Source organism: Oryctolagus cuniculus, chromosome 8 (assembly GCF_964237555.1).
Source record: "Oryctolagus cuniculus chromosome 8, mOryCun1.1, whole genome shotgun sequence".
Lineage (NCBI taxonomy): Eukaryota > Metazoa > Chordata > Mammalia > Lagomorpha > Leporidae > Oryctolagus > Oryctolagus cuniculus.
Window position 1 is genome coordinate 119625159 of NC_091439.1, and position 21823 is coordinate 119646981.

Consider the following 21823-nt stretch of genomic DNA (forward strand, 5'->3'; position numbering starts at 1 on the left):
GAGTGTAGGAAACACTTTATGGGAGTTTTGTAGCATGGGAGTAGTCTTACGCACTATGCGGGTTTTCAGTAGTCTGAGTAAAAGAGAAGCAGCTTACAGGATTTCTGTACATTGTAAGTAGTGAGAGGCAGTTTAAAGGAGTCCTGTATCCTGAGGGTAGGAAACACTTTACGGGAGTTCTGTAGCATGGGAGTAGTCTTACGCACTATGCGGGTTTTCAGTAGTCTGAGTAAAAGAGAAGCAGCTTCCAGGATTTCTGTACATTGGAAGTAGTGAGAGGCAGTTTACAGGAGTTCTGCATCCTGAGGGTAGGAAACACTTTACGGGAGTTCTGTAGCATGGGAGTAGTCTTACGCACTATGCGGGTTTTCAGTAATCTGAGTAAAAGAGAAGCAGCTTACAGGATTTCTGTACATTGGAAGTAGTGAGCAGCAGTTTCCAGGAGTTCTGCATCCTGAGTGTAGGAAACACTTTACGGGGTTCTGTAGCATGGGAGTAGTCTTACGCACTATGCAGGTTTTCAGTAGTCTGAGTAAAAGAGAAGCAGCTTACAGGATTTCTGTACATTTGAAGTAGTGAGAGGCAGTTTAAAGGAGTTCTGCATCCTGAGTGTAAGAAACACTTTACGGGAGTTCTGTAGCATGGGAGTAGTCTTACGCACTATGCGGGTTTTCAGTAGTCTGAGTAAAAGAGAAGCAGCTTCCAGGATTTCTGTACATTGGAAGTAGTGAGAGGCAGTTTACAGGAGTTCTGCATCCTGAGTGTAGTAAACACTTTACGTGAGTTCTGTAGGATGGGAGTAGTCTTACGCACTATGAGGGTTTTCAGTAGTCAGAGTAAAAGAGAAGCAGCTTGCAGGATTTCTGAACATTGGAAGTAGTGAGAGTCAGTTTACAGGAGTTCTGCATCCTGAGTGTAGGAAACACTTTACGGGAGTTCTGTAGCATGGGAGAATGCTTACTCACTATGCGGGTTTCAACAGTCTGAGTAAAAGAGAAGCAGCTTACAGGATTTCTGTACATTGGAAGTAGTGAGAGGCAGTATACAGGAGTTCTGCCTCCTGAGGGTAGGAAACACTTTACGGGAGTTCTGTAGCATGGGAGTAATATCACGCACTATGCGGGTTTTCAGTAGTCTGAGTAAAAGAGAAGCAGCTTACAGGATTTCTGTACATTGGAAGTAGTGAGAGGCAGTTAACACTAGTTCTGTCTCCCGAGGGTAGGAAACACTTTACGGGAGTTCTGTAGCATGGGAGTATTCTTACGCACTATACGGGGATTCAGTAGTCTGAGTAAAAGAGAAGCAGCTTGCAGGATTTCTGTACATTGGCAGTAGTGAGAGGCAGTTTACAGGAGTTCTGTATCCTGAGTGTAGGAAACACTTTATGGGAGTTTTGTAGCATGGGAGTAGTCTTACGCACTATGCGGGTTTTCAGTAGTCTGAGTAAAAGAGAAGCAGCTTACAGGATTTCTGTACATTGTAAGTAGTGAGAGGCAGTTTAAAGGAGTCCTGCATCCTGAGGGTAGGAAACACTTTACGGGAGTTCTGTAGCATGGGAGTAGTCTTACGCACTATGCGGGTTTTCAGTAGTCTGAGTAAAAGAGAAGCAGCTTCCAGGATTTCTGTACATTGGAAGTAGTGAGAGGCAGTTTACAGGAGTTCTGCATCCTGAGGGTAGGAAACACTTTACGGGAGTTCTGTAGCATGGGAGTAGTCTTACGCACTATGCGGGTTTTCAGTAGTCTGAGAGAAAGAGAAGCAGCTTACAGGATTTCTGTACATTGGAAGTAGTGAGAGGCAGTTTACAGGAGTTCTGCATCCTGAGTGTAGGAATCACTTTACGGGTGTTCTGTCGCATGGGAGAATTCTTACTCTGTATGTGGGTTTTCAGCAGTCTGAGTAATAGAGAAGCAGCTTACAGGATTTCTGTACATTGAAAGTAGTGAGAGGCAGTTTACAGGTGTACTGCATCCTGAGTGTATGAAACACTTTACGGGAGTTCTGTAGCATGGGATTAGTCTTACGTATTATGCGGGTTTTTAGTAGTCTGAGCAAAAGAGAAGTAGCTTACAGGATTTCTGTATATTGGAAGTAGAAAGGCGTAGTTTACAGGAGTTCTGCATCCTGAGTGTAGGAAACACTTTACGGGAGTTCTGTAGCATGGGAGTAGTCTTACGCACTATGCGGGTTTTCAGTAGTCTGAGTAAAAGAGAAGCAGCTTACAGGATTTCTGTACATGAGAAGTAGTGAGAGGCAGTTTACAGGAGTTCTGCATCCAGTATAGGAAACACTTTACGGGAGTTCTGTAGCATGGGAGTAGTCTTACGCACTATGTGGGTTTTCAGTAGTCCGAGTTAAAGAGAAGCAGCTTACAGGATTTCTGTACATTGGAAGTAGTGAGAGGCAGTTTACAGGAGTTCTGCATCCTGAGGGTAGAAAACACTTCACGGGAGTTCTGTAGCATGAGTGTAGTCTTACGCTCTATGCAGGATTTCAGTAGTCTGAGTAAAAGAGAAGCAGCTTACAGGATTTCTGTACATTGGAAGTAGTTAGAGGCAGTTTACACTAGTTCTGTCTCCCGAGGGTAGGAAACACTTTACGGGAGTTCTGTAGCATGGGAGTATTCTTACGCACTATACGGGGATTCAGTAGTCTGAGTAAAAGAGAAGCAGCTTGCAGGAATTCTGTACATTGGCAGTAGTGAGAGGCAGTTTACAGGAGTTCTGTATCCTGAGTGTAGGAAACACTTTACGGGAGTTCTGTAGCATGGGAGTAGTCTTACGCACTATGCGGGTTTTCAGTAGTCTGAGTAAAAGAGAAGCAGCTTACAGGATTTCTGTACATTGGAAGTAGTGAGAGGCAGTTTAAAGGAGTCCTGCATCCTGAGGGTAGGAAACACTTTACGGGAGTTCTGTAGCATGGGAGTAGTCTTACGCACTATGCGGGTTTTCAGTAGTCTGAGTAAAAGAGAAGCAGCTTACAGGATTTCTGTACATTGGAAGTAGTGACAGGCAATTTACAGGAGTTCTGCATCCTGAGGGTAGGAAACACTTTAAGGGAGTTCTGTAGCATGGGAGTAGCCTTACCCAAATATACGGGTTTTCAGTAATCTGAGTAAAAGAGAAGCAGCTTACAGGATTTCTGTACATTGGAAGTAGTGAGAGGCAGTTTAAAGGAGTTCTGCATCTTGAGTGTAGGAAACACTTTACGGGGTTCTGTAGCATGGTAGTAGTCTTACGCACTATGCGGGTTTTCAGTAGTCTGATTAAAAGAGAAGCAGCTTACAGGATTTCTGTACATTGGAAGTAGTGAGAGGCAGTTTAAAGGAGTTCTGCATCCTGAGTGTAAGAAACACTTTACGGGGGTTCTGTAGCATGGGAGTAGTCTTACGCACTATGCGGGTTTTCAGTAGTCTGAGTAAAAGAGAAGCAGCTTACAGGATTTCTGTACATTGGAAGTAGTGAGAGGCAGTTTACAGGAGTTCTGCATCCTGAGCATACGAAACACTTTACGGGAGTTCTGTAGCATGGGAGTAGTCTTACGCACTATGCGGGTTTTCAGTAATCTGAGTAAAAGAGAAGCAGCTTACAGGATTTCTGAACATTGGAAGTAGTGAGAGTCAGTTTAAAGGAGTTCTGCATCCTGAGTAGGAATCACTTTACGGGAGTTCTCTTGCATGGGAGAATTCTTACGCACTATGCGGGTTTTCAGTAGTCTGAGTAAAAGAGAAGCAGCTTACAGGATTTCTGTACATTGGAAGCAGTGAGAGGCAGTTTACAGGAGTTCTGCATCCTGAGTGTAGGAAACACTTTACGGGAGTTCTGTAGCATGGGAGTAGTCTTACGCACTATGAGGGTTTTCAGTAGTCAGAGTAAAAGAGAAGCAGCTTACAGGATTTCTGAACATTGGAAGTAGTGAGAGTCAGTTTACAGGAGTTCTGCATCCTGAGTGTAGGAAACACTTTACGGGAGTTCTGTAGCATGGGAGAATGCTTACTCACTATGCGGGTTTCAACAGTCTGAGTAAAAGAGAAGCAGCTTACAGGATTTCTGTACATTGGAAGTAGTGAGAGGCAGTTTACAGGAGTTCTGCCTCCTGAGGGTAGGAAACACTTTACGGGAGTTCTGTAGCTTGGGAGTAATATCACGCACTATGCGGGTTTTCAGTAGTCTGAGTAAAAGAGAAGCAGCTTACAGGATTTCTGTACATTGGAAGTAGTGAGAGGCAGTTTAAAGGAGTTCTGCATCCTGAGTGTAGGAAACACTTTACGGGAGTTCTGTAGCATGGAAGTAGTCTTACGCACTATGCGGGTTTTCAGTAGTCTGAGTAAAAGAGAAGCAGCTTACAGGATTTCTGTACATTGGAAATAGTGAGAGGCAGTTTACAGGTGTTCTGCATCCTGAGTGTAGGAAACACTTTACGGGAGTTCTGTAGCATGGGAGTAGTCTTACGCACTATGAGGGTTTTCAGTAGACAGAGTAAAAGAGAAGCAGCTTACAGGATTTCTGAACATTGGAAGTAGTGAGAGTCAGTTTACAGGAGTTCTGCATCCTGAGTGTAGGAAACACTTTACGGGAGTTCTGTAGCATGGGAGTAGTCTTACGCACTATGAGGGTTTTCAGCAGTCTGAGTAAAAGAGAAGCAGTTTACAGGATTTCTGTACATTTGAAGTAGTGAGAGGCAGTTTACAGGAGTTCTGCATCCTGAGTGTAGGAATCACTTTACGGGTGTTCTGTCGCATGGGAGAATTCTTACTCTGTATGCGGGTTTTCAGCAGTCTGAGTAATAGAGAAGCAGCTTACAGGATTTCTGTACATTGGAAGTAGTGAGTGACAGTTTAAAGGAGGCCTGCATCCCGAGGGTAGGAAACACTTTACGGGAGTTCTGTAGCATGGGAGTAGTCTTACGCACTATGAGGGTTTTCAGTAGTCAGAGTAAAAGAGAAGCAGCTTACAGGATTTCTGAACATTGGAAGTAGTGAGAGTCAGTTTACAGGAGTTCTGCATCCTGAGTGTAGGAAACAATTTACGGGAGTTCTGTAGCATGGGAGAATGCTTACTCACTATTCGGGTTTCAACATTCTGAGTAAAAGAGAAGCAGCTTACAGGATTTCTGTTATTGGAAGTAGTGAGAGGCAGTTTACAGGAGTTCTGCCTCCTGAGGGTAGGAAACACTTTACGGGAGTTCTGTAGCATGGGAGTAATATCACGCACTATGCGGGTTTTCAGTAGTCTGAGTAAAAGAGAAGCAGCTTACAGGATTTCTGTACATTGGAAGTAGTGAGAGGCAGTTTACAGGAGTTCTGCATCCTGAGGGTAGGAAACACTTTACGGGAGTTCTGTAGCATGGGAGTAGTCTTACGCACTATGCGGGTTTTCAGTCTTCTGAGTAAAAGAGAAGCAGCTTACAGGATTTCTGTACATTGGAAGTAGTGAGCTGCAGTTTACAGGAGTTCTGCATTCTGAGGGTAGCAAACACTTTACGGGAGTTCTGTAGCATGGGAGTAGTCTTAACCACTATGCGGGTTTTCAGTAGTCTGAGTAAAAGAGAAGCAGCTTCCAGGATTTCAGTACATTGGAAGTAGTGAGAGGCAGTTTAAAGGAGTCCTGCATCCTGAGGGTAGGAAACACTTTACGGGAGTTCTGTAGCATGGAAGTAGTCTTACGCACTATGCGGGTTTTCAGTAGTCCGAGTTAAAGAGAAGCAGCTTACAGGATTTCTGTACATTGGAAGTAGTGAGAGGCAGTTGACAGGAGTTCTGCATCCTGAGGGTAGAAAACACTTCACGGGAGTTCTGTAGCATGAGTGTAGTCTTACGCTCTATGCAGGATTGCAGTAGTCTGAGTAAAAGAGAAGCAGCTTACAGGATTTCTGTACATTGGAAGTAGTGAGAGGCAGTTTACAGGAGTTCTGCATCCTGAGGGTAGAAAACGCTTCACGGGAGTTCTGTAGCATGAGTGTAGTCTTACGCTCTATGCAGGATTTCAGTAGTCTGAGTAAAAGAGAAGCAGCTTACAGGATTTCTGTACATTGGAAGTAGTTAGAGGCAGTTTACACTAGTTCTGTCTCCCGAGGGTAGGAAACACTTTACGGGAGTTCTGTAGCATGGGAGTATTCTTACGCACTATCCGGGGATTCAGTAGTCTGAGTAAAAGAGAAGCAGCTTGCAGGATTTCTTTACATTGGCAGTAGTGAGAGGCAGTTTACAGGAGTTCTGTATCCTGAGTGTAGGAAACACTTTACGGGAGTTTTGTAGCATGGGAGTAGTCTTACGCACTCTGCGGGTTTTCAGTAGTCTGAGTAAAAGAGAAGCAGCTTACAGGATTTCTGTACATTTGAAGTAGTGAGAGGCAGTTTAAAGGAGTCCTGCATCCTGAGGGTAGGAAACACTTTACGGGAGTTCTGTAGCATGGGAGTAGTCTTACGCACTATGCGGGTTTTCAGTAGTCTGAGTAAAAGAGAAGCAGCTTCCAGGATTTCTGTACATTGGAAGTAGTGAGAGGCAGTTTACAGGAGTTCTGCATCCTGAGGGTAGGAAACACTTTACGGGAGTTCTGTAGCATGGGAGTAGTCTTACGCACTATGCGGGTTTTCAGTAATCTGAGTAAAAGAGAAGCAGCTTACAGGATTTCTGTACATTGGAAGTAGTGAGCAGCAGTTTCCAGGAGTTCTGCATCCTGAGTGTAGGAAACACTTTACGGGGTTCTGTAGCATGGGAGTAGTCTTACGCACTATGCGGGTTTTCAGTAGTCTGAGTAAAAGAGAAGCAGCTTACAGGATTTCTGTACATTTGAAGTAGTGAGAGGCAGTTTACAGGAGTTCTGCGTCCTGAGTGTAAGAAACACTTTACGGGAGTTCTGTAGCATGGGAGTAGTCTTACGCACTATGCGGGTTTTCAGTAGTCTGAGTAAAAGAGAAGCAGCTTCCAGGATTTCTGTACATTGGAAGTAGTGAGAGGCAGTTTACAGGAGTTCTGCATCCTGAGTATACGAAACACTTTACGGGAGTTCTGTAGCATGGGAGAATGCTTACTCACTATGCGGGTTTCAACAGTCTGAGTAAAAGAGAAGCAGCTTACAGGATTTCTGTACATTGGAAGTAGTGAGAGGCAGTTTACAGGAGTTCTGCCTCCTGAGGGTAGGAAACACTTTACGGGAGTTCTGTAGCATGGGAGTAATATCACGCACTATGCGGGTTTTCAGTAGTCTGAGTAAAAGAGAAGCAGCTTACAGGATTTCTGTACATTGGAAGTAGTGAGAGGCAGTTTAAAGGAGTTCTGCATCCTGAGTGTAGGAAACACTTTACGGGAGTTCTGTAGCATGGAAGTAGTCTTACGCACTATGCGGGTTTTCAGTAGTCTGAGTAAAAGAGAAGCAGCTTACAGGATTTCTGTACATTGGAAGTAGTGAGAGGCAATTTACAGGAGTTCTGCATCCTGAGTGTAGGAAACACTTTACGGGAGTTCTGTAGCATGGAAGTAGTCTTACGCACTATGCGGGCTTTCAGTAGTCTGAGTAAAAGAGAAGCAGCTTACAGGATTTCTGTACATTGGAAGTAGTGAGAGGCAGTTTACAGGAGTTCTGCCTCCTGAGGGTAGGAAACACTTTACGGGTGTTCTGTCGCATGGGAGAATTCTTCCTCTGTATGCGGGTTTTCAGCAGTCTGAGTAATAGAGAAGCAGCTTACAGGATTTCTGTACATTGGAAGTAGTGAGTGACAGTTTAAAGGAGTCCAGCATCCTGAGGGTAGGAAACACTTTACGGGAGTTCTGTAGCATGGAAGTAGTCTTACGCACTATGCGGGTTTTCAGTAGTCTGAGTAAAAGAGAAGCAGCTTACAGGATTTCTGTACAATGGAAGTAGTGAGAGGCAGTTTAAAGGAGTTCTGCAACCTGAGGGTAGGAAACACTTTACGGGAGTTCTGTAGCATGGGAGTAGTCTTACGCTCTATGCGGGTTTTCAGTAGTCTGAGTAAAAGAGAAGCAGCTTACAGGATTTCTGTACATTGGAAGTAGTGAGAGGCAGTTTACAGGAGTTCTGCATCCTGAGTGTAATAAACACTTTATGGGAGTTCTGTAGCATGGGGGTAGTCTTACGCTCTATGCGGGTTTTCAGTAGTCTGATTAAAAGAGAAGCAGCTTACAGGATTTCTGTACATTGGAAGTAATGAGAGGCAGTTTACACTAGTTCTGCCTCCCGAGGGTAGGAAACACTTTACGGGAGTTCTGTAGCATGGGAGTAGTCTTACGCACTATGCGGGTTTTCAGTAGTCTGAGTAAAAGAGAAGCAGCTTGCAGGATTTCTGTACATTGGAAGTAGTGAGAGGCAGTTTACAGGAGTTCTGTATCCTGAGTGTAGGAAACACTTTACGGGAGTTCTGTAGCATGGGAGTAGTCTTACTCAATATGCGGATTTTCAGTAGTCTGAGTAAAAGAGAAGCAGCTTACAGGATTTCTGTACATTGTAAGTAGTGAGAGGCAGTTTAAAGGAGTCCTGCATCCTGAGGGTAGTAAACACTTTACGGGAGTTCTGTAGCATGGGAGTAGTCTTACGCACTATGCGGGGTTTCAGTAGTCTGAGTAAAAGAGAAGCAGCTTCCAGGATTTCTGTACATTGGAAGTAGTGAGAGGCAGTTTACAGGAGTTCTGCATCCTGAGGGTAGGAAACACTTTACGGGAGTTCTGTAGCATGGGAGTAGTCTTACGCACTATGCGGGTTTTCAGTAGTCCGAGTTAAAGAGAAGCAGCTTACAGGATTTCTGTACATTGGAAGTAGTGAGAGGCAGTTTACAGGAGTTCTGCATCCTGAAGGTAGAAAACACTTCACGGGAGTTCTGTAGCATGAGTGTAGTCTTACGCTCTATGCAGGATTTCAGTAGTCTGAGTAAAAGAGAAGCAGCTTACAGGATTTCTGTACATTGGAAGTAGTGAGAGGCAGTTTACAGGAGTTCTGCATCCTGAGGGCAGAAAACACTTCACGGGAGTTCTGTAGCATGAGTGTAGTCTTACGCTCTATGCAGGATTTCAGTAGTCTGAGTAAAAGAGAAGCAGCTTACAGGATTTCTGTACATTGGAAGTAGTTAGAGGCAGTTTACACTAGTTCTGTCTCCCGAGGGTAGGAAACACTTTACGGGAGTTCTGTAGCATGGGAGTATTCTTACGCACTATACGGGGATTCAGTAGTCTGAGTAAAAGAGAAGCAGCTTGCAGGATTTCTGTACATTGGCAGTAGTGAGAGGCAGTTTACAGGAGTTCTGTATCCTGAGTGTAGGAAACACTTTATGGGAGTTTTGTAGCATGGGAGTAATCTTACACACTATGCGGGTTTTCAGTAGTCTGAGTAAAAGAGAAGCAGCTTACAGGATTTCTGTACATTGGAATTAGTGAGAGGCAGTTTACAGGAGTTCTGCATCCTGAGTGTAGGAAACACTTTACGGGAATTCTGTAGCTTGGGTGTAGTCTTACGCAACTATGCAGGTTTTCAGTAGTCAGAGTAAAAGAGAAGCAGCTTACAGGATTTCTGTACATTGGAAGTAGTGATTGACAGTTTAAAGGAGTCCTTCATCCCGAGGGTAGGAAACACTTTACGGGAGTTCTGTAGCATGGGAGTAATATCACGCACTATGCGGGTTTTCAGTAGTCTGAGTAAAAGAGAAGCAGCTTACAGGATTTCTGTACATTGGAAGTAGTGACAGGCAGTTTACAGGAGTTCTGCATCCTGAGTGTAGGAAACACTTTACGGGAGTTCTGTAGCGTGGGATTAGTCTTACGCACTATGCGCGTTTTCAGTAGTCTGAGTAAAAGAGAAGCAGCTTACAGGATTTCTGTACATTGGAAGTAGTGAGAGGCAGTTTACAGGTGTTCTGCATCCTGAGTGTAGGAAACACTTTACGGGAGTTCTGTAGCTTGAGAGTAGTCTTACGCACTATGCGGGTTTTCAGTAGTCTGAGTAAAAGAGAAGCAGCTTACAGGATTTCTGTACATTGGAAGTAGTGAGAGGCAGTTTACAGGAGTTCTGCGTCCTGAGTGTAGGAATCACTTTACGGGTGTTCTGTCGCATGGGAGAATTCTTACTTTGTATGTGGGTTTTCAGCAGTCTGATAAAAGAGAAGCAGCTTACAGGATTTCTGTACATTTGAAGTAGTGAGAGGCAGTTTAAAGGAGTTCTGCATCCTGAGTGTAAGAAACACTTTACGGGAGTTCTGTAGCATGGGAGTAGTCTTACGCACTATGCGGGTTTTCAGTAGTCTGAGTAAAAGAGAAGCAGCTTCCAGGATTTCTGTACATTGGAAGTAGTGAGAGGCAGTTTACTGGAGTTCTGCATCCTGAGTATACGAAACACTTTACGGGAGTTCTGTAGCATGGGAGTAGTTTTACGCTCTACTCGGGTTTTCAGTAGTCTGAGTAAAAGAGAAGCAGCTTACAGGATTTCTGTACATTGGAAATAGTGAGAGGCAGTTTACAGGAGTTCTGCATCCTGAGTGTAGGAAACACTTTACGGGAGTTCTGTAGCATGGGAGTAGTCTTACGCACTATGAGGGTTTTCAGTAGTCTGAGTAAAAGAGAAGCAGCTTGCAGGATTTCTGTACATTGGAAGTAGTGAGAGGCAGTTTACAGGAGTTCTGTATCCTGAGTGTAGGAAACACTTTACGGGAGTTCTGTAGCATGGGAGTAGTCTTACTCAATATGCGGATTTTCAGTAGTCTGAGTAAAGGAGAAGCAGCTTACAGGATTTCTGAACATTGGAAGTAGTGAGAGTCAGTTTACAGGAGTTCTGCATCCTGAGTGTAGGAAACACTTTACGGGAGTTCTGTAACATGGGAGAATGCTTACTCACTATGCGGGTTTCAACAGTCTGAGTAAAAGAGAAGCAGCTTACAGGATTTCTGTACATTGGAAGTAGTGAGAGGCAGTTTACAGGAGTTCTGCCTCCTGAGGGTAGGAAACACTTTACGGGAGTTCTGTAGCATGGAAGTAGTCTTACGCACTATGCGGGTTTTCAGTAGTCTGAGTAAAAGAGAAGCAGCTTACAGGATTTCTGTACATTGGAAGTAGTGAGAGGCAGTTTACAGGAGTTCTGCATCCTGAGTGTAGGAAACACTTTACGGGAGTTCTGTAGCGTGGGATTAGTCTTACGCACTATGCGCGTTTTCAGTAGTCTGAGTAAAAGAGAAGCAGCTTACAGGATTTCTGTACATTGGAAATAGTGACAGGTAGTTTACAGGAGTTCTGCATCCTGAGTGTAGGAAACACTTTACGGGAGTTCTGTAGCGTGGGATTAGTCTTACGCACTATGCGCGTTTTCAGTAGTCTGAGTAAAAGAGAAGCAGCTTACAGGATTTCTGAACATTGGAAGTAGTGAGAGTCAGTTTACAGGAGTTCTGCATCCTGAGTGTAGGAAACACTTTACGGGAGTTCTGTAGCTTGGGTGTAGTCTTACGCAACTATGCAGGTTTTCAGTAGTCTGAGTAAAAGAGAAGCAGCTTACAGGATTTCTGTACATTGGAAGTAGTGAGAGGCAGTTTACAGGAGTTTTGAATCCAGTGTAGGAAACACTTTACGAGAGTTCTGTAGCATGGGAGTAGTCTTACGCACTGTGCGGGTTTTCAGTAGTCTGAGTAAAGGGAAGCAGCTTACAGGATTTCTGTACATTGGAAGTAGTGAGTGACAGTTTAAAGGAGTCCTTCATCCCGAGGGTAGGAAACACTTTACGGGAGTTCTGTAGCATGGGAGTAATATCACGCACTATGCGGGTTTTCAGTAGTCTGAGTAAAAGAGAAGCAGCTTACAGGATTTCTATACATTGGAAGTAGTGACAGGCAGTTTACAGGAGTTCTGCATCCTGAGTGTAGGAATCACTTTACGGGTGTTCTGTCGCATGGGAGAATTCTTCCTCTGTAGGCGGGTTTTCAGCAGTCTGAGTAATAGAGAAGCAGCTTACAGGATTTCTGTACATTGGAAGTAGTGAGTGACAGTTTAAAGGAGTCCTGCTTCCTGAGGGTAGGAAACACTTTACGGGAGTTATGTAGCATGGAAGTAGTCTTACGCACTATGCGGGTTTTCAGTAGTCTGAGTAAAAGAGAAGCAGCTTACAGGATTTCTGTACATTGGAAGTAGTGAGAGGCAGTTTAAAGGAGTTCTGCAACCTGAGGGTAGGAAACACTTTACGGGAGTTCTGTAGCATGGGAGTAGTCTTACGCACTATGCGGGTTTTCAGTAGTCTGAGTAAAAGAGAAGCAGCTTACAGGATTTCTGTACATTGGAAGTAGTGAGAGGCAGTTTACAGGAGTTCTGCATCCTGAGTGTAATAAACACTTTATGGGAGTTCTGTAGCATGGGGGTAGTCTTACGCTCTATGCGGGTTTTCAGTAGTCTGATTAAAAGAGAAGCAGCTTACAGGATTTCTGTACATTGGAAATAATGAGAGGAAGTTTACACTAGTTCTGCCTCCCGAGGGTAGGAAACACTTTACGGGGTTCTGTAGCATGGGAGTAGTCTTACGCACTATGCGGGTTTTCAGTAGTCCGAGTAAAAGAGAAGCAGCTTGCAGGATTTCTGTACATTGGAAGTAGTGAGAGGCAGTTTACAGGAGTTCTGTATCCTGAGTGTAGGAAACACTTTACGGGAGTTCTGTAGCATGGGAGTAGTCTTACTCAATATGCGGATTTTCAGTAGTCTGAGTAAAAGAGAAGCAGCTTACAGGATTTCTGTACATTGTAAGTAGTGAGAGGCAGTTTAAAGGAGTCCTGCATCCTGAGGGTAGGAAACACTTTACGGGAGTTCTGTAGCATGGGAGTAGTCTTACGCACTATGCGGGTTTTCAGTAGTCTGAGTAAAAGAGAAGCAGCTTGCAGGATTTCTGTACATTGGAAGTAGTGAGAGGCAGTTTACAGGAGTTCTGTATCCTGAGTGTAGGAAACACTTTACGGGAGTTCTGTAGCATGGGAGTAGTCTTACTCAATATGCGGATTTTCAGTAGTCTGAGTAAAAGAGAAGCAGCTTACAGGATTTCTGTACATTGTAAGTAGTGAGAGGCAGTTTAAAGGAGTCCTGCATCCTGAGGGTAGGAAACACTTTACGGGAGTTCTTTAGCATGGGAGTAGTCTTACGCACTATGCGGGGTTTCAGTAGTCTGAGTAAAAGAGAAGCAGCTTCCAGGATTTCTGTACATTGGAAGTAGTGAGAGGCAGTTTACAGGAGTTCTGCATCCTGAGGGTAGGAAACACTTTATGGGAGTTCTGTAGCATGGGAGTAGTCTTACGCACTATGCGGGTTTTCAGTAGTCTGAGTAAAAGAGAAGCAGCTTACAGGATTTCTGTACATTGGAAGTAGTGAGAGGCAGTTTACAGGAGTTCTGCATCCTGAGTGTAGGAAACACGTTACGGGAGTTCTGTAGCTTGGGTATAGTCTTACGCAACTATGCAGGTTTTCAGTAGTCTGAGTAAAAGAGAAGCAGCTTACAGGATTTCTGTACATTGGAAGTAGTGAGAGGCAGTTTACAGGAGTTTTGAATCCAGTGTAGGAAACACTTTACGAGAGTTCTGTAGCATGGGAGTAGTCTTACGCACTGTGCGGGTTTTCAGTAGTCTGAGTAAAAGAGAAGCAGCTTACAGGATTTCTGTACATTGGAAGTAGTGCGTGACAGTTTAAAGGAGTCCTTCATCCCGAGGGTAGGAAACACTTTACGGGAGTTCTGTAGCATGGGAGTAATATCACGCACTATGCGGGTTTTCAGTAGTCTGAGTAAAAGAGAAGCAGCTTACAGGATTTCTGTACATTGGAAGTAGTGACAGGCAGTTTACAGGAGTTCTGCATCCTGAGTGTAGGAAACACTTTACGGGAGTTCTGTAGCGTGGGATTAGTCTTACACACTATGCGCGTTTTCAGTAGTCTGAGTAAAAGAGAAGCAGCTTACAGGATTTCTGTACATTGGAAGTAGTGAGAGGCAGTTTACAGGAGTTCTGCGTCCTGAGTGTAGGAAACACTTTACGGGAGTTCTGTAGCATGGGAGTAGTCTTACTCAATATGAGGGTTTTCAGTAGTCAGAGTAAAAGAGAAGCAGCTTACAGGATTTCTGAACATTGGAAGTAGTGAGAGTCAGTTTACAGGAGTTCTGCATCCTGAGTGTAGGAAACACTTTACGGGGTTCTGTAGCATGGGAGTAGTCTTACTCATTATGCGGGTTTCAACAGTCTGAGTAAAAGAGAAGCAGCTTACAGGATTTCTGTACATTGGAAGTAGTGAGAGGCAGTTTAAAGGAGTTCTGCCTCCTGAGGGTAGGAAACACTTTACGGGAGTTCTGTAGCATGGAAGTAGTCTTACGCACTATGCGGGTTTTCAGTAGTCTGAGTAAAAGAGAAGCAGCTTACAGGATTTCTGTACATTGGAAGTAGTGAGAGGCAGTTTACAGGAGTTCTGCATCCTGAGTGTAGGAAACACTTTACGGGAGTTCTGTAGCATGGAAGTAGTCTTACGCACTATGTGGGTTTTCAGTAGTCTGAGTAAAAGAGAAGCAGCTTACAGGATTTCTGTACAATGGAAGTAGTGAGAGGCAGTTTACAGGAGTTCTGCATCCTGAGTGTAGGAATCACTTTACGGGTGTTCTGTCGCATGGGAGAATTCTTCCTCTGTAGGCGGGTTTTCAGCAGTCTGAGTAATAGAGAAGCAGCTTACAGGATTTCTGTACATTGGAAGTAGTGAGTGACAGTTTAAAGGAGTCCTGCATCCTGAGGGTAGGAAACACTTTACGGGAGTTCTGTAGCATGGAAGTAGTCTTACGCACTATGCGGGTTTTCAGTAGTCTGAGTAAAAGAGAAGCAGCTTACAGGATTTCTGTACATTGGAAGTAGTGAGAGGCAGTTTAAAGGAGTTCTGCAACCTGAGGGTAGGAAGCACTTTACGGGAGTTCTGTAGCATGGGAGTAGTCTTACGCACTATGCGGGTTTTCAGTCTTCTGAGTAAAAGAGAAGCAGCTTACAGGATTTCTGTACATTGGAAGTAGTGAGAGGCAGTTTACAGGAGTTCTGCATCCTGAGTGTAATAAACACTTTATGGGAGTTCTGTAGCATGGGGGTAGTCTTACGCTCTATGCGGGTTTTCAGTAGTCTGATTAAAAGAGAAGCAGCTTACAGGATTTCTGTACATTGGAAGTAGTGAGAGGCAGTTTACACTAGTTCTGTCTTCCGAGGGTAGGAAACACTTTACGGGAGTTCTGTAGCATGGGAGTATTCTTACGCACTATGCGGGTTTTCAGTAGTCTGAGTAAAAGAGAAGCAGCTTACAGGATTTCTGTACATTGGAAGTAGTGAGAGGCAGTTTACAGGAGTTCTGCATCCTGAGTGTAGGAAACACTATACGGGAGTTCCGTAGCATGGGAGAATTCTTCCTCTTTATGCGGGTTTTCAGTAGTCTGAGTAAAAGAGAAGCAGCTTACAGGATTTCTGTACATTGGAAGTAGTGAGAGGCAGTTTAAAGCAGTCCTGCATCCTGAGGGTAGTAAACACTTTACGGGAGTTCTGTAGCATGGGAGTAGTCTTACGCACTATGCGGGTTTTCAGTCTTCTGAGTAAAAGAGAAGCAGCTTACAGGATTTCTGTACATTGGAAGTAGTGAGCTGCAGTTTACAGGAGTTCTGCATTCTGAGGGTAGCAAACACTTTACGGGAGTTCTGTAGCATGGGAGTAGTCTTACGCACTATGCGGGTTTTCAGTAGTCTGAGTAAAAGAGAAGCCGCTTCCAGGATTTCAGTACATTGGAAGTAGTGAGAGGCAGTTTAAAGAAGTCCTGCATCCTTAAAGTAGGAAACACTTTACGGGAGTTCTGTAGCATGGGAGTAGTCTTACGCACTATGCGGGTTTTCAGTAGTCCGAGTTAAAGAGAAGCAGCTTACAGGATTTCTGTACATTGGAAGTAGTGAGAGGCAGTTTACAGGAGTTCTGCATCCTGAGGGTAGAAAACACTTTACGGGAGTTCTGTAGCATGAGTGTAGTCTTACGCTCTATGCAGGATTTCAGTAGTCTGAGTAAAAGAGAAGCAGCTTACAGGATTTCTGTACATTGGAAGTAGTGAGTGACAGTTTACAGGAGTTCTGCATCCTGAGGGTAGAAAACACTTCACAGGAGTTCTGTAGCATGAGTGTAGTCTTACGCTCTATGCAGGATTTCAGTAGTCTGAGTAAAAGAGAAGCAGCTTACAGGATTTCTGTACATTGGAAGTAGTTAGAGGCAGTTTACACTAGTTCTGTCTCCCGAGGGTAGGAAACACTTTACGGGAGTCCTGTAGCATGGGAGTAGTCTTACGCACTATACGGGGATTCAGTAGTCTGAGTAAAAGAGAAGCAGCTTGCAGGATTTCTGTACATTGGCAGTAGTGAGAGGCAGTTTACAGGAGTTCTGTATCCTGAGTGTAGGAAACACTTTACGGGAGGTTTGTAGCATGGGAGTAGACTTACGCACTATGCGGGTTTTCAGTAGTCTGAGTAAAAGAGAAGCAGCTTACAGGATTTCTGTACATTGTAAGTAGTGAGAGGCAGTTTAAAGGAGTCCTGCATCCTGAGGGTAGGAAACACTTTACGGGAGTTCTGTAGCATGGGAGTAGTCTTACGCACTATGCGGGTTTTCAGTAGTCTGAGTAAAAGAGAAGCAGCTTCCAGGATTTCTGTACATTGGAAGTAGTGAGAGGCAGTTTACAGGAGTTCTGCATCCTGAGGGTAGGAAACACTTTACGGGAGTTCTGTAGCATGGGAGTAGTCTTACGCACTATGCGGGTTTTCAGTAATCTGAGTAAAAGAGAAGCAGCTTACAGGATTTCTGTACATTGGAAGTAGTGAGCAGCAGTTTCCAGGAGTTCTGCATCCTGAGTGTAGGAAACACTTTACGGGGTTCTGTAGCATGGGAGTAGTCTTACGCACTATGCGGGTTTTCAGTAGTCTGAGTAAAAGAGAAGCAGCTTGCAGGATTTCTGTACATTGGAAGTAGTGAGAGGCAGTTTACAGGAGTTTTGAATCCAGTGTAGGAAACACTTTACGAGAGTTCTGTAGCATGGGAGTAGTCTTACGCACTGTGCGGGTTTTCAGTAGTCTGAGTAAAAGAGAAGCAGCTTACAGGATTTCTGTACATTGGAAGTAGTGAGAGGCAGTTTACACTAGTTCTGTCTTCCGAGGGTAGGAAACACTTTACGGGAGTTCTGTAGCATGGGAGTATTCTTACGCACTATGCGGGTTTTCAGTAGTCTGAGTAAAAGAGAAGCAGCTTACAGGATTTCTGTACATTGGAAGTAGTGACAGGCAGTTTACAGGAGTTCTGCATCCTGAGTGTAGGAAACACTTTACGGGAGTTCTGTAGCGTGGGATTAGTCTTACGCACTATGCGGGTTTTCAGTAGTCTGAGTAAAAGAGAAGCAGCTTACAGGATTTCTGAACATTGGAAGTAGTGAGAGGCAGTTTACAGGTGTTCTGCATCCTGAGTGTAGGAAACACTTTACGGGAGTTCTGTAGCTTGAGAGTAGTCTTACGCACTATGCGGGTTTTCAGTAGTCTGAGTAAAAGAGAAGCAGCTTACAGGATTTCTGTACATTGGAAGTAGTGAGAGGCAGTTTACAGGAGTTCTGCGTCCTGAGTGTAGGAATCACTTTACGGGTGTTCTGTCGCATGGGAGAATTCTTACTTTGTATGCGGGTTTTCAGTAGTCTGAGTAAAAGAGAAGCAGCTTACAGGATTTCTGTACATTTGAAGTAGTGAGAGGCAGTTTAAAGGAGTTCTGCATCCTGAGTGTAAGAAACACTTTACGGGAGTTCTGTAGCATGGGAGTAGTCTTACGCACTATGCGGGTTTTCAGTAGTCTGAGTAAAAGAGAAGCAGCTTCCAGGATTTCTGTACATTGGAAGTAGTGAGAGGCAGTTTACAGGAGTTCTGCATCCTGAGTATACGAAACACTTTACGGAAGTTCAGTAGCATGGTTGTAGTCTTACGCACTATGCAGGTTTTCAGTAGTCTGAGTAAAAGAGAAGCAGCTTACAGGATTTCTGTACATTGGAAGTAGTGAGAGGCAGTTTACAGGAGTTCTGCATCCTGAGTGTAGGAAACACTTTACGGGAGTTCTGTAGCATGGGAGTAGTCTTACGCACTATGAGGGTTTTCAGTAGTCAGAGTAAAAGAGAAGCAGCTTACAGGATTTCTGAACATTGGAAGTAGTGAGAGTCAGTTTACAGGAGTTCTGCATCCTGAGTGTAGGAAACACTTTACGGGAGTTCTGTAGCATGGGAGAATGCTTACTCACTATGCGGGTTTCAACAGTCTGAGTAAAAGAGAAGCAGCTTACAGGATTTCTGTACACTGGAAGTAGTGAGAGGCAGTTTACAGGAGTTCTGCCTCCTGAGGTTAGGAAACACTTTACGGGAGTTCTGTAGCATGGAAGTAGTCTTACGCACTATGCGGGTTTTCAGTAGTCTGAGTAAAAGAGAAGCAGCTTACAGGATTTCTGTACATTGGAAGTAGTGAGAGGCAGTTTACAGGAGTTCTGCATCCTGAGTGTAGGAAACACTTTACGGGAGTTCTGTAGCATGGAAGTAGTCTTACGCACTATGTGGGTTTTCAGTAGTCTGAGTAAAAGAGAAGCAGCTTACAGGATTTCTGTACAATGGAAGTAGTGAGAGGCAGTTTACAGGAGTTCTGCATCCTGAGTGTAGGAATCACTTTACGGGTGTTCTGTCGCATGGGAGAATTCTTCCTCTGTAGGCGGGTTTTCAGCAGTCTGAGTAATAGAGAAGCAGCTTACAGGATTTCTGTACATTGGAAGTAGTGAGTGACAGTTTAAAGGAGTCCTGCATCCTGAGGGTAGGAAACACTTTACGGGAGTTCTGTAGCATGGAAGTAGTCTTACGCACTATGCGGGTTTTCAGTAGTCTGAGTAAAAGAGAAGCAGCTTACAGGATTTCTGTACATTGGAAGTAGTGAGAGGCAGTTTACAGGATTTCTGTACATTGGAAGTAGTTAGAGGCAGTTTACACTAGTTCTGTCTCCCGAGGGTAGGAAACACTTTACGGGAGTTCTGTAGCATGGGAGTATTCTTACGCACTATACGGGGATTCAGTAGTCTGAGTAAAAGAGAAGCAGCTTGCAGGATTTCTGTACATTGGAAGTAGTGAGAGGCAGTTTACAGGAGTTCTGCATCCTGAGGGTAGAAAACACTTTACGGGAGTTTTGTAGCATGGGAGTAGTCTTACGCACTATGCGGGTTTTCAGTAGTCTGAGTAAAAGAGAAGCAGCTTACAGGATTTCTGTACATTGTAAGTAGTGAGAGGCAGTTTAAAGGAGTCCTGCATCCTGAGGGTAGGAAACACTTTACGGGAGTTCTGTAGCATGGGAGTAGTCTTACGCACTATGCGGGTTTTCAGTAGTCTGAGTAAAAGAGAAGCAGCTTCCAGGATTTCTGTACATTGGAAGTAGTGAGAGGCAGTTTACAGGAGTTATGCATCTGAGTGTAGGAAACACTTTACGGGAGTTCTGTAGCATGGGAGTAGTCTTACGCACTATGCAGGTTTTCAGTAATCTGAGTAAAAGAGAAGCAGCTTACAGGATTTCTGTACATTGGAAGTAGTGAGCAGCAGTTTCCAGGAGTTCTGCATCCTGAGTGTAGGAAACACTTTACGGGGTTCTGTAGCATGGGAGTAGTCTTACGCACTATGCGGGTTTTCAGTAGTCTGAGTAAAAGAGAAGCAGCTTGCAGGATTTCTGTACATTGGAAGTAGTGAGAGGCAGTTTACAGGAGTTTTGAATCCAGTGTAGGAAACACTTTACGAGAGTTCTGTAGCATGGGAGTAGTCTTACGCACTGTGCGGGTTTTCAGTAGTCTGAGTAAAAGAGAAGCAGCTTACAGGATTTCTGTACATTGGAAGTAGTGAGTGACAGTTTAAAGGAGTCCTTCATCCCGAGGGTAGGAAACACTTTACGGGAGTTCTGTAGCATGGGAGTAATATCACGCACTATGCGGGTTTTCAGTAGTCTGAGTAAAAGAGAAGCAGCTTACCGGATTTCTGTACATTGGAAGTAGTGAGAGGCAGTTTACAGGAGTTCTGCATCCTGAGTGTAGGAAACACTTTACGGGAGTTCTGTAGCGTGGGATTAGTCTTACGCACTATGCGCGTTTTCAGTAGTCTGAGTAAAAGAGAAGCAGCTTACAGGATTTCTGTACATTGGAAGTAGTGAGAGGCAGTTTACAGGTGTTCTGCATCCTGAGTGTAGGAAACACTTTACGGGAGTTCTGTAGCTTGAGAGTAGTCTTACGCACTATGCGGGTTTTCAGTAGTCTGAGTAAAAGAGAAGCAGCTTACAGGATTTCTGTACATTGGAAGTAGTGAGAGGCAGTTTACAGGAGTTCTGCGTCCTGAGTGTAGGAATCACTTTACGGGTGTTCTGTCGCATGGGAGAATTCTTACTTTGTATGCGGGTTTTCAGCAGTCTGAGTAAAAGAGAAGCAGCTTACAGGATTTCTGTACATTTGAAGTAGTGAGAGGCAGTTTAAAGGAGTCCTGCATCCTGAGGGTAGGAAACACTTTACGGGAGTTCTGTAGCATGGGAGTAGTCTTACGCACTATGCGGGTTTTCAGTAGTCTGAGTAAAAGAGAAGCAGCTTCCAGGATTTCTGTACATTGGAAGTAGTGAGAGGCAGTTTACAGGAGTTCTGCATCCTGAGGGTAGAAAACACTTCACAGGAGTTCTGTAGCATGAGTGTAGTCTTACGCTCTATGCAGGATTTCAGTAGTCTGAGTAAAAGAGAAGCAGCTTACAGGATTTCTGTACATTGGAAGTAGTTAGAGGCAGTTTACACTAGTTCTGTCTCCCGAGGGTAGGAAACACTTTACGGGAGTTCTGTAGCATGGGAGTATTCTTACGCACTATACGGGGATTCAGTAGTCTGATTAAAAGAGAAGCAGCTTGCAGGATTTCTGTACATTGGCAGTAGTGAGAGGCAGTTTACAGGAGTTCTGTATCCTGAGTGTAGGAAACACTTTACGGGAGTTTTTTAGCATGGGAGTAGTCTTACGCACTATGCGGGTTTTCAGTAGTCTGAGTAAAAGAGAAGCAGCTTACAGGATTTCTGTACATTGTAAGTAGTGAGAGGCAGTTTAAAGGAGTCCTGCATCCTGAGGGTAGGAAACACTTTACGGGAGTTCTGTAGCATGGGAGTAGTCTTACGCACTATGCGGGTTTTCAGTAGTCTGAGTAAAAGAGAAGCAGCTTCCAGGATTTCTGTACATTGGAAGTAGTGAGAGGCAGTTTACAGGAGTTATGCATCTGAGTGTAGGAAACACTTTACGGAAGTTCTGTAGCATGGGAGTAGTCTTACGCACTATGCAGGTTTTCAGTAATCTGAGTAAAAGAGAAGCAGCTTACAGGATTTCTGTACATTGGAAGTAGTGAGCAGCAGTTTCCAGGAGTTCTGCATCCTGAGTGTAGGAAACACTTTACGGGGTTCTGTAGCATGGGAGTAGTCTTACGCACTATGCGGGTTTTCAGTAGTCTGAGTAAAAGAGAAGCAGCTTGCAGGATTTCTGTACATTGGAAGTAGTGAGAGGCAGTTTACAGGAGTTTTGAATCCAGTGTAGGAAACACTTTACGAGAGTTCTGTAGCATGGGAGTAGTCTTACGCACTGTGCGGGTTTTCAGTAGTCTGAGTAAAAGAGAAGCAGCTTACAGGATTTCTGTACATTGGAAGTAGTGAGTGACAGTTTAAAGGAGTCCTTCATCCCGAGGGTAGGAAACACTTTACGGGAGTTCTGTAGCATGGGAGTAATATCACGCACTATGCGGGTTTTCAGTAGTCTGAG